This window comes from Physeter macrocephalus, chromosome 7, assembly GCF_002837175.3.
Source record: "Physeter macrocephalus isolate SW-GA chromosome 7, ASM283717v5, whole genome shotgun sequence".
In the NCBI taxonomy this organism is placed as follows: domain Eukaryota; kingdom Metazoa; phylum Chordata; class Mammalia; order Artiodactyla; family Physeteridae; genus Physeter; species Physeter macrocephalus.
Window position 1 is genome coordinate 117,649,780 of NC_041220.1, and position 11,118 is coordinate 117,660,897.

General features: G+C 38.7%; 1 protein-coding gene across 9 annotated transcripts in view; it reads left to right on the forward strand.

Moving 5' to 3' along the window:
• Nucleotides 1–11,118, forward strand: part of ANK2 (ankyrin 2) — a 689,964-nt gene that overhangs the window by 360,708 nt on the left and 318,138 nt on the right. The window lies entirely within an intron of this gene.

Genomic DNA, 11,118 nt, shown 5'->3' on the forward strand with positions numbered 1-11,118 from the left:
CCCTCCCACCGTCCCTATCCCACCCCTCTCGTGGTCACAAAGCACAGAGGTGATCTCCCTGTGCTATGCGGCAGCTTCCCACTAGCTATCTAATTTACATTTGGTAGTGCATATATGTCCCTGCCACTCTCTCACTTCGTCACAGCTTACCCTTCCCCCTCCCCATGTCCTCAAGTCCATGCTCTAGTAGGTCTGTGTTTTATTCCCGTCCTACCACTAATCTCTTCATGACATTTTTTTTCTTAGATTCCATATATATGTGTTAGCATACGGTATTTGTTTTTCTCCTTCTGACTTACTTCACTCTGTATGACAGACTCCAGATCTATCCACCTCACTACAAATAACTCAGTTTCGTTTCTTTTTCATCCATGTATTATTAATTCTTTACTCAACACACATTTATTGAATGCTTCTTAATGGCAGGGCATTGTGTGGTGCAAAATACAAAATATAAAATACTAATTCCTTGAGGCCCAGGAATATGTCTCCCTCATTTAATAGATGACTATTTTATTACATGTTAACTGACATGATGGAAATGTGCATAGTCTAGTACAAGAGCACAGAAAAGGCCAGACAAGAACTCCTGCAAGTTCTGATGACTGAGCTGAGCTTTAAAGGATAAGTAGGAGTGATCCAGGCACAGGTGCAACAGAAGCATTGCTGACAGAAGTTAGAGCATGACTCAAGAGACTTTAAAAGGCTTTAAGCAGTGGGGTGACATGACCAGATTTATTTTTTCCATCACTGTGGAGACTGCAGAGAATGGGAAAGTCTAGAGACAGAATTTATTTAGGGAGTGATAAAACTTGGGAGATGTGATCTGGGAATAAACTAAGATGTAGTGGTGGTAACTGTGGAGAGGAAGGGACAGATAAAGGTAAATGAGTCTGATTAAGCCTGAGTGGACTTAGTGGTGAGGTGAAGTGGGGGAAGAGTAAGAGTCAAAAGTGACTCCTAGGTGTCCAATTCTGGTGATTTGGTGGCTGTTGGTACTAGCAACTGACAGAGCTAATAGCAGAGGAGCACGTTCAGAGGGAAAGGGGCTGGGTTCCGATTTTCACCTGTAGAGCTCATGGTGCCTGTGGAACATGCAGAGGGAAAAGTCCAACAAACATTTGATGTGTGATATTCGGGGGAAAGATCAGGACAGGTATAATTTTAAGAACCATCAGTGTGGTGAGGTTGAAATCATGAGAAGTAATGAAATCATTCATAGATGGAGGACAGTCTTGGAGCGACACCTGTAGTTACAAGAAAGGCTAAGAAAGAAATTGTTAGGATAGAGACAACAAAAGGAGATAGAAGAGCTCCTAGGAGAGCTGGGAAAGAGAACATGCTCATCTTTGCCTCCAGGCATGATTTCCCCACATAAGAATGCCACGCTTAGATTCTAACAAGTATTCCTCTGAGGCTGCACTTTGCATATGCTAACCCAAACCATGAGTCTAAAGTTGCCTGGTTTTTCACCCAGGCTGCATGGCCACAGTGAAAATAAGTTAACTGGTCACGTGTTTCTCCCTGGTTAGGTGGACCAAGCTTGTTCTCCTGTCCATTGGTCACACAATCATTGTGTCTTTGGGGCCGTTGAGTAATGCTAGTTGATTTTCTAAGCATACTGTTATGAGTCTGTACAGTTGGGGCATTAAATGTATCATTTGGGCAGTTATTCCTAAATTAAAGAGATCATTAAAGATCACAAGTTAAAGAGATGATTTGGGCAACTATTCCCAAAGAAACCCAAAATAAATCATCTCTTTCTGTGATATTTTATTTTTTTCTTCAGTTTTCTCCAGAGTGTTGGAAAGATCTGAACTTTATAGCCACGTCTTTGCAACAAAACAAATCTGCTAATAATTGCCTATGACTAGCTGATAAAAAAATCTTTAAGCTTTTCCTGCCTTCATTGTGAATTTCTCCTACACAATGAAAGAATTGTAAAGATACACAAAATTGAGGCAATTAGTTATGTAAATACTGGATGTGTCACATGTAAGTGGTGATGGAAATTATTATAAGAATATTTACTTTGTTATTTGCAAACTGGAGGTCCCTGGAAGTCCTTTAAACTTGTGTTACCCTTGTTTGCTTCTACCAGTTGCTGTATTGTGAATGTCATACAAATAAGCATCCCCTAAAAACTTTGGAAGATTTTAACTTGATAACATATGATGAAAAGCAAATAAAAATATACTATTTTAGTAATGGATTAGAAAAGTGCCTAGAGAAGGACCTGCATGTATTTCCCAGATTTCAGATTAGAGTTTAATATCAAATGAGGATCAAGAGAATGATCAGAAGTGACTCATATGATTGTATATTTGTTACCAAGAGAATAATGACATGGCTAAGGGTCCCAAAATGTAGGCTTTTTAATAATAACTAAATAATAAAGTACCACTCTAGATTTAGGGAAACACTGAAAAGATATAAAATCAAGTAAGTGGTGTCAGATTCAACAGATTAAGAAAGTTGGAAACGAAGATCAAAGTCCTAGAAGGAATAGGCGATGTGAACAGATCTCAGGGGATACTGTAGAACAAGGAGGGAGGGAGGACGCTGGGCATGTAATCAGCAAGGTCAGGGAGAAATGAAGAAAAGAACATTTATGCCCTAATTAGCCAGCAATTTGTTATAAAACAGCCTTGCCACCTGGAGAGCCGAATTTTAGAATTTATTGGCACAAGCCATCAAATGAGCCAAATGAGAGCAGGCTGTCATCCAGGTCTCCAGCATGGGCTACAGTGGACGATTAGCAACGGCTACACGCCTCAGGAAGACTGGGAGAGGAGAAGGTGTACTTAGTAAGAGAAGGGATAACACAATCAAAGAAGATCCACATACGTTCATGAGACTTCCCTATTGCAATCAGTCTTTTAAAAGTCAGGTATTGCATCTGGCCGTTGACACAACTATATGATATCTCAAACTGAGTATTTTGCTACCGAATGAAACTAAATAGGACAAGGAAGAACTGCTCATCTCTTTATTGCATCATCGTTTATGCTAAACTTTTCCATTAAAGGGTAATGTTTCTCTTTAACCTTGGGGACTGCATGTGGCTCATTGTTCTTTCTCATACTGAATATCCAGTGTGTTCCTGTAACTCATCACCTCTACCTTTACCACAGTCCCTATTTATTCCTCCTTCTCTGGCCTCCCTCAAGGATGCATGACTATTCTACCTATAGTGCTACTGCCAGAGTTCTCTCTTCTGTTTGACTCTGGTAACCTCCTCCTCCCTTTCATCTTGTTTTCTAGATGTGGGCCTTTACAGCTTTACACTGTGCTGTAAATTGGTATTATCTCCCTCTGTATTGACACTTGACCGGAATAATCTAACCCATCTTATCCCAAGCCCAGTTGGATGTTCTGGTCAATATTGTGGCTTCGTATGACCCTCTTGTGTCGAGGGTCAGCCCACATGTCAGTCTTTACACCACTTGTCTATTTTGTTCTTCATCCTGGGTGGACACTGCAGAGGACTGGCACATAAATTCTCCTCTCCATGACTTTCTGCTCAGAGAGACATTTTATATTCTCCAAATTAAAATGTACTATTATTCATTTCTCTTGTCGTGGAATGCTTTCCCTTCTGCTAGGCAAAGCTGATCGGCTTTCCTTTGTTCTCTACTGAGCTCTATTCCTAGAATGCAAACATTGTCACTTTGTCATTTTAAAAGTCTCGGCATCACTAGAGTTCATGAAATTGGGAGTTCTAATTAGAAGTGTAGTGCTGATTCTCTAAGCACATGAGTACTTGGCATCTTTTACTCTGGGACTAATCAGTACAAATGGCCTTGCGACTGTTTGAATTTTTTCATCTGATTCCAACTAAACTTAGTGACTCTGAGTTTGAATTCCAACAAAAATGCAGTTACTTGAATTGCTTGGTTTTGGTATATCAGGAAAGCACTGCATTTGTCTGAAAGACAGAATATTTATTTGCCCTGTAAGTCTATCACTACAATTTCAAAATCAACCAATTAAACACTCTTTATTTTCTTCTGCAGCAACCATTCCTACTCAGTCAGACTGTACTACATTTCCTTGAATAGAGATCCAGTGCCCTCCTTCCCTTGTGTAACTTTCCCGACTTTACTTGCTGCTGCCATTGAATGCATTGAGTCTTTTGAAAACCCTTAGATACTAATTAATTTATGGCATATGTCATTAACCTTCCAGTCTGCCTTGGTCTTTTCTGTATAAGACAATAAGCCCTTGGGACATTTGAAATGCTTATATTTACTTGCTTAGTAAACCTTTGGTACCTATCATAACATCCAGTTTTGATGACAGTAATGGTGATGGATAAAGGACACTATCACACCCCAGAGAAGTGATGAGCCAAGAATGTCTAGTTAGATTTTTTTAGAAAGAAATAATAGACAGGAGAAAGCCCTAAGAATAAGATTGAGTCCACTTAAAATTGAGATGACAACCATTCCATAGTCCTAAAATAATGACTGCTTCTCATGTATATTGTACATGTCTTAATTGCCTCACATTTATTTAAAAACAAAGCCTAAATGAAATAGGAGCTGACAGAAGCTTAGGCCTGATGTCTCTTCACTCAGATTAAAGACAGGGACTGGCAGATACAACAGCATGATTTCCAACGTCAGTCAGCTGACAGGGTGGTAGGCTAGATAATAAACAGCATTTACAGTTCACTGCGATGAAGGCCATGCTACATATTTTTAAAGAGTGCTATAGAAATGCATAGTACAGTTCACTACTCAGACCAAGGGATCAGGCAGGACTTTGTGAACATCTCCGTATATTTCATATCTTGTACCTTACCTGGACTGCAGCCCACCTTGGCTGCCAGAAAACCTCCTCCCAAACTTAAATCCACCTTCTACTTAACCAGGCTTCCTCTTTCCTTGATCCACTAACATATTTACTCTTCCCTACTCACTACCCGCACCCCTGGTAGGATTAACTGCTTCCTTTTTGTTGCCATAATAGCTTTATAATCTGGTCTAGGCTTAGATAGCGGTACACCTTACCCCTCCCCTCTTTTTCATAAAATAAGCACTGTACAGCCAAAGAGATCAGACAGAAAGACAGGTACCTTGAGGAGGCATTTACCAACTAACCCCCCACTTTTACCAACACTTTTACCATTGTCCTATTGATATAAGTAGGAGGGGGCTCTGGCTTCATAATAACCTAAGGGTTACTTAGTATGGGAAAGAAGGACAATAAGACACAGCTTCTGTAACAGTCTTTATGTGCTCAAACCAGATCCTCTGTCTAGGGCATCTCTAGCAGGCAGGAATGAATCAGAGATTCAGTTGTATGGAGTCATATAACAAGCAAACTCAAGCAACATAGACAGTTGAATTTCTGGGGGAAAACTGTGTGTTTTTTTAAAAAAAATATTTATTTATTTTTTGGCTGCATCGGGTCTTAGTTGCGGCGCCCGGGGTCTTCATCGCGGTGCACATGCTTCTCTCTAGCTGTGGTGTGTGGGCTCAGTAGTTGCAGCACATGGGCTTAGTTGCCCCGCGGCATGTGGGATCTTAGTTCCCCGACCAGGGATCAAACCAGCGTCCCCTGCATTGCAAGACGAATTCTTAACCACTGGACCACCAGGGAAGTACCGGAAAACTGTATTATGAATGCTGCAGAGTTCAAGTGCCAGTCTATCCAGGTGTTCAAGTGTCAGTCTTCTTGCTAGACTGACCTTTGTGATGTTCAAATAAAGTAAGCATGAGGTATTCTCAAAATTAGAAGATTATTTTCTTAGAGGTATTGGGGGGGATGGGGTGTGAGATCACCTCAGAGAGTTGTATAGGGAGGTTGTTTAGGCAATAACAATGCCTTATTCAACACTCAACCAAAATGTAAGAAATTACCATGATGACTTTGATTGTTCTTTCTTTTTTCTTAAAAAAACAGTTACTTCAAGAAAATTTTTTTTGCTGTCCTTCCTTTCTAGCTCCCAAAGTACGTGTTTATTGTTTATTGGGTGCTGTAATTAAAAATATTAGAGTGTCCCTATTCAAACTCTGTTATACGATTTATGACAATTGAAATGTACTGTTCGTAGACCTGCCTATTTTCTCCACTGTGTCGATTCTTGGAGTTTTGCACAATACCTGGCAGTTTATTTTTAAAATAATGAGTAAGTTAACTCATTGTTGATTGAGCATTTACAACTTAGATCTCTACTAAATAATACTGAAGAATACTACAATAGATATATCTGGGTAATATGGCCAGGGCAACCTAGTATACCTGGATCATCTGTATAACTCAGGTGAAACTAGGACTCAGCCTGAATTATTTAAATAATTCCCCGAGTCCTCTGCAAAAGACTATAACGCAGAGGTAGAACAAAGCAAGGAGAATTGCATTCTTTCCTACAGCCAACTTTTCAAACACTCCACTTCCTTGTTTCCATGGCATTGGAATCTCCTGGGTACATTGCCAGGAGATTCTCCCTTAGGAATTGAAAAGAAGAAAGAAAAGAAGAGAAGATACAGAAACCCATTGCGGTGTTTTCTGAAAACAGCTTGGCTCTCCTGCTGATCATCGACGGCTGCCAGGCTGTAGAAACACCTCATCTGATGGAGCCCAGGCCCCCTCTACTCAGCATGCTGGAAATTTGTGATTAATTTTGTTTGACAGCAGCAAAAAGTGTGCCCTACCTTGGATGTCAGCTGATTATTTCCAGTATGGTTGCTGCTGCAAATTCCATTAATGATTTGTAATATCTGTTCAACTTGAAGAGAGGAGAAAAGTGCTTTTCTGCAAAAAGAAGAGTAAATTGGATGCAGTCTCATGGAAAATCTCAATCTACAGAGTGAACATGTGATGGCAGAGGAGTTGAGGAATAGATCAGAAATTTCAAAATTTTTTTATACAAAGGATTTGGTCTGTTTTGATAGTCTATCACCTAAGAATGTGTTGTGAAGAATTAAAATTTTTTTTTTTTGCGGTATGCAGGCCTCTCACTGTTGTGGCCTCTCCCATTGCGGAGCACAGGCTCCGGACGCGCAGGCTCAGTGGCCATGGCTCACGGGCCCAGCCGCTCCGTGGCATGTGGGATCTTCCCCGACCGGGGCGCGAACCCGTGTCCCCTGCAGCGGCAGGTGGACTCCCAAGCGCTGCGCCACCAGGGAAGCCCAAGAATTAAAATGTTTGATTAATGTGCTTTCCTTTTCTTCCCAGTGTTCAAATATGACAAATTTAAATGTTCAATTTGATGTGTATTTATTAAGTGCCTACTATTAAGTGTTCAAGGCCCTTAATAAATATTTATTGAGTTGAATTGAGTATACTATTATAAATGCTTATGCCTAAGACCTAGTGCAACCCCTTGGAGAGCCTACCATCTAAGATGGTGATTCTCAACTGTGGTGCCATGAATCCCAGAAATTTAAAACAGTTCTGATGCCTGGGTCTCACTCCCCAGAAACTGTGCTTTAATTAGTCTTAGGTGAGGCTTGTGGCCTCAGTTTCTGTCATATGTCTCCTCATACGCATAATGTGCCACTGGATTTGAGAAAGAACAACTGGTCTAAAGGAAGTGAAAAGGTAGATGGCCAAGTCCAAGTAGGTGTTCAAAGGACAGTGTTTATAATGATTTGTCTATTTGATAAGTACGAGAATTTGGAAGGAGGGGAAAATTACATTCTATTGAGGCCATCAGGAAAAATTTCATGAAGGAGGTAATATTTCAATGGACTTTAAATGTGTAAAAATTTCGACTGGCAGAGTTGGGTGTCCAGGAAGAGAGTCAAAGTCAAGGATGAGAAAGAATGGGGCCAGCTCTGTGAACACTGAGTAGCTAAGGCATATTTTGAGAAAAATAGTATGGGGTTGATTGCTATTATGAAAAGTACCATGGATTTGTAATTTTTGGCTAGCTAGTAAGAGCCCAAATACATTTATGAAATGGTGGACTATTTCAACAACTTTTTTTTTCTCATGCTCTAAACATTACTCCTAAAACCACGAGGTTAAAAGTGCCTTATGTATGGTGCAGTAGGTATAGATTTTAAAATGTACTTTAGACAACAGTGTAAATTAACTATACTTCAATTATAAATGGTTGTAAAAATGCACCTTGCCATTCAAAGTGTGTGGTCCTCAGTTCAGCAGCATTCATATTATCTGTAGTCTGTTAGAAATATAGGATCTTGGGCCCCACCCCAGACCTAAGAATCAAATCTGCATTTTAGAAAGATTTTTGTATATTCACTAAAGTCTGAGAAATACTACTTTTGTATCTAAATTACCATTACAACTATACAGCTATAATCCACTGAGGACCGCAGAGAAGTAAGCACATGTTTCAATAAATTAAATTATATTTGACTGTGAATGAGAACAATATATAATATTGATAGGCAATAATTGTGGCTTTTTATCAGATTTTTAAAATATCTATCACACCTTATTTTCCCATATGATAATTTCCTTAAGCATGATGACTACATTTAAATTCATGTGACTTTCAGAGGTATTCCTCTTCAGTTCCAATCCTCAGGTCCTGAATGAGGATCTTTTCACTTTAGACCTTGATAATATTGCATTTGCTTTTCAAATGGATGTCCTCAAAATCACCTCTGAAACCCCATTATAATCCACTATACTGTGCCACTGCCATCCTACTGCATGTGGGTTTGGTGGCATATGGCAGATGGGAAAGAAAGACAGGGGCCTGTGAAACTTCATCCATGGAAACCTGGATGCCAGAATAGACCTGATGTGCATAGGGAGAGGGTCTAGCATAGATGCTTAAGCATTATTTACCTCTTTAATCTGAAGTTAACACATAACTGTAAATAGTGATTCAGAGAGGTTTTGCTAAATGGCAGAATATTTTATGAATGGCTATTTTCCAACAGTGCCTCTGATTCAAGAAAAGGCTGTATATTCACAAATAATTATTAAGACTTCCGTTTTCTCAAAATAGCACTGGATTTGGCGATCTGGTTAAATATTCTTAGGTTGCTATTTGGCCACGAGAGCTATTATGCTTTAGCTATAGAAATCATCTGCTTTTCTCAAACTTTAGTGTGCAAAAGAATATCTGAGGATGTTGTTCAAAAAATATATCCCAAACCCTACTGAGATTCTGATTCAGTAACTTGGAAATGGCTCAAGAATCTGCATTGAAACAAATATTCCAGGAGATTCTTTTATTGGTTCTAAGAATACTACATTTTGAAAAAACATTGCTGTAGGCATTATATTCTTAGGAATTGATAACTTTCTTCCAGTATCAGTATTAGCTAAAACCTAATTGTCAGGCTATTACGTAAGCTTAGTAAACTGTAGATTAATCCACTTAATCATGCAAGCTTTCTGAAGGAGATGATATTAGAAAATGATTTTTTTATTCACTGTAGAATTTCATATTCTAAGCATTGAAATGTACAATCCATTATAGTTGATTATTGATCATGGTGCATTTTTGTAGGAAATAGTTCAGTACATTTTTGGTAAGAAATTTGTAGTTAGTATCTGACTTTACTGGGCTAGAAATTTTTTGTTGTTGTTTTGTTTTTTTCCATACCTACTTACCATTGTAGATGGAAAGGAGGGAAGGAGAAAAAAGAAAAAAGAAAATAAGAAAATAGGAACGGATGTTCCTATCCTTTGTCAGGTGATTCAGTGGGCTGAGAAATATTAGATAACAGTTGTCCTGTTGAAAATCTGCTGCATGGGTCAATGTCAGGTTTTATCTTAGGAAGTGGGGAGTTTGTATCGTTTCTCCTCCTTAATTTATCAGTGAATTTTTACAACTGTGACTAGTCAATGACTTTATTGCATTCCCATGTAAAATGGAGCTAAGAGCTTTTGTAATACAGAAGAAGATACAAGAGACAAAATACTCAGGTTGACAAATTTGAAATACCTTTTTGACAGTAAGGGAGAACAATGCACTTGATTTACGTTACTTAAGACACGAAGAAACCTTTTATTTGAGATATGTTATGATCAAAATATGATTAAGTTACCTTCATGTTCTGTATCACTTTATCTCTTTTTTTATGTTGAAAATGTAATTTTAATAGATAATTCTTCATCTTATATAGGAGCACAATAAAATACACCACATTCTGAAGAAACTCCAGAAGTTACGAGAATAAGAGTGGGGAAAATTCAGATGGGCTACGACATCCATTACCTTAAACTGCAAGAGACAAAATTTCCCCACAGGTTAACATTTACATACTTATGACTGACTGCATTTATGTCTTAAAAACAACAAGAATCAGGAATTAGATATGGAAGGGTAGGAAAGAACAGTTTTGTTGGGGAGGAACTCTGTCAATGCAGAAAAAAAGAGCTGATTATCAAATTAAAGAATAAAAGGAGCTCCCGTAGCTAATATTAGAGGGATGACAGTAAGAATCATTAACTGAGGATATGATGCCTTCTAAGGGAGAAACCTTTCTGATGACACTTATGCAAGCTGGTTGCTTGAGATTTGCTCAGCAGGTCTGTAAGAAAGACTCATAAATGCCTCAGCAAACCCCAAGTGATTATCAGATTGGTGTTTCCTAATAATACACACCAGTGGTCACACATGAAGTTTTGAGACAAGAAATAAGAGCAAGGTCATAACACAAATGCCAGACACAAATGTGGCACATGTGAAAGTCCCACACAAAGCCAGTCACAAGTGTGGCTGTGCTGTGACTCTCCTCTACAGTAATCTTCGAACATTGTGGCAAGACACCAATGATCGTCTAGCTAATCAGACAATACAAACACATTTATTTCAAATTTCTAGGAGGTAAAAAATGTCACATACTGATGCTTTAGGCATGCTCAGGGCCAGCTTATAAATACTCCATTCAGTGATATATCTTAGCACAAATTTGCATCAGTGAAAAGAAACTGGCAAAATCTATCTCTCACCATTCAGTTTGTCAGACGGTGAAGACCAAAACAGAATGTTCCATCAGTTTTAATTTTTAAATACGATTGTCACATTGGGAAAAATGAAATAAACACAGTAAAATAAACTGTACAGAGGCAAAGTAGAATAACAAAAAATATTTTACTAAAATATAAGATTTACAGAAGTTTCCAGACAAGCCATACAAAGTGGTCGCAAGCTTTTAATTGAAGGGAGGATCCTACACT